The sequence below is a fragment of the Cornus florida genome, unplaced genomic scaffold (assembly GCF_030987335.1).
Source record: "Cornus florida cultivar Cherokee Brave unplaced genomic scaffold, ASM3098733v1 CherokeeBrave_3.0.0_Hap2_Chr11, whole genome shotgun sequence".
In the NCBI taxonomy this organism is placed as follows: Eukaryota; Viridiplantae; Streptophyta; class Magnoliopsida; order Cornales; family Cornaceae; genus Cornus; species Cornus florida.
The window spans coordinates 30,179,053-30,180,722 of NW_026775581.1; the positions used below are offsets into that span (position 1 = coordinate 30,179,053).

Genomic DNA, 1,670 nt, shown 5'->3' on the forward strand with positions numbered 1-1,670 from the left:
ACAAGGCCAAGTTCCAATGGGAATGCCAAGGCTATTTTTTGTGCCACCTCCACCTCCCGTTGTACAAGCAAATCATGGGGCTTATGTAGAGCCACAAGTTGCACATCTTCCCCTTGCTTTAAGAGACCATTATGTGCCCAATGAGTACAATGCATCAACATGCATTTAACTCCTTCCATTTAGAGCACACTATTATGAGATTAAACCACAAACAATTCAAATGCTTCCCAATTACCATGGGCTACCTAATGAAGAACCTTATAAGCATTTGGATGAATTTCTTGAAGTTTGTTCTACCATGAAATACATGGACATGCCAGAAGAAGTTTTGAGATTAAAACTCTTCCCTTTCACCCTAAAGGATAAAACAAAATATTGTTTTAACAATTTGAGACCTTTTTCTATAACTTATCGGGCAGAGATGCAACAAGAGTTCTTGAGAAAGTATTATCTCGTGTAAAAAACCAATGCAATGAGAACTTCAATTCGTGAATTCTCACAAGGGGATGGGGAAATGTTTCATAAGGCATGGGAACGGTTAAATGATTTGCTTAGGAAATGTCCTCATCATAATATCCTTAAATGGCAATTAGTTCAATACTTCTTTGAAAGTTTTTTGGACAACCATAAGGGTATGGTTGATGCTTCTATGGGTGGTTCTTATCTAGATAAGCATAAGGATGATGTGTGGTGCTTATATGAGAGCATGAGTGAAAACTCAATGCATAGATCCTTGTCATCTAAATATGGTAGAAATGTAGGTGAAAGGAAGAATGTAGGCTTATATCAAGTTGATAATTCTAATGATATATTTGCCGAAGTGAAGTCCCTATCCCAAAGGTTTGATCAATTTTTGATCAACCAAAATTCGGCCCACTAAGTGTCTCTTTCCCCTAATCATACTCATTATCATTCCAATGAATCTTGCATGGCTTATTCTAGTGTTTTGCATTCTACTTTCAATTTTCTTCATGGACATGCGCATAGTGAACATCATGAATAAGTGAATGCTGCTTTTGTTAACCAAGGGAATAATTCTTATGTCACTCACTATAATCTCGGGTGGAGGAACTATCCAAATTTTTCTTAGAAAAGCCAAGGGGAAGGCTCAAACCCTCCCCAAGGTGGTTTCCAAAACAAGTATGTTCAGCCCCCTATGCAAGGCGAAGGTTTCCAAGGTTATCATTCATCTTACCAAGTATCAAATGGAAATCAATTTTCAAACTCTCATTTTCCAAATCAATCATCATATTCTCAAGCTAATTCAAGAAGTCCCACATTTGAAGAGGAAGTTTTATCCGCTTTGGGTACTTTGGAGGCAAATACTCATTTGCTTCATTCTCACTTCCAATCGATTGCAAAGCTAGAAACCAAGTAGGGCAAATAACTAGCATGTTGAATGCAAGGGAGAAAGGAAAAATGCCTTTGAATCCCTCACCGAAGCAACAATTTGTAGCGGAGACCAATTCCCCTTCAGAAGGTTATACACTTGAGCATGTGAATGCGATGACCACTTTGAGAAGTGGAAGACTTATTGACAATCAAGTTCGTAAGTCCAATGAAGAGAGTGAACCGGTGCAACCTAGCGTTAACACCTGTCCCATTTCACATCATATTCCTCTTTCATTGAATGTGAAAGACCCCATTGTTGAAATGTTTCAAAAAATGTT

General features: G+C 38.0%; 1 non-coding gene across 1 annotated transcript; it reads right to left on the bottom strand.

Moving 5' to 3' along the window:
- Positions 1 to 469: 469 nt before the first annotated feature.
- LOC132287332 (small nucleolar RNA R71) lies at positions 470 to 576 on the bottom strand. The gene has a single exon (XR_009472996.1). It is a non-coding gene; the product is annotated as a small nucleolar RNA R71 (small nucleolar RNA).
- Positions 577 to 1,670: the final 1,094 nt, after the last annotated feature.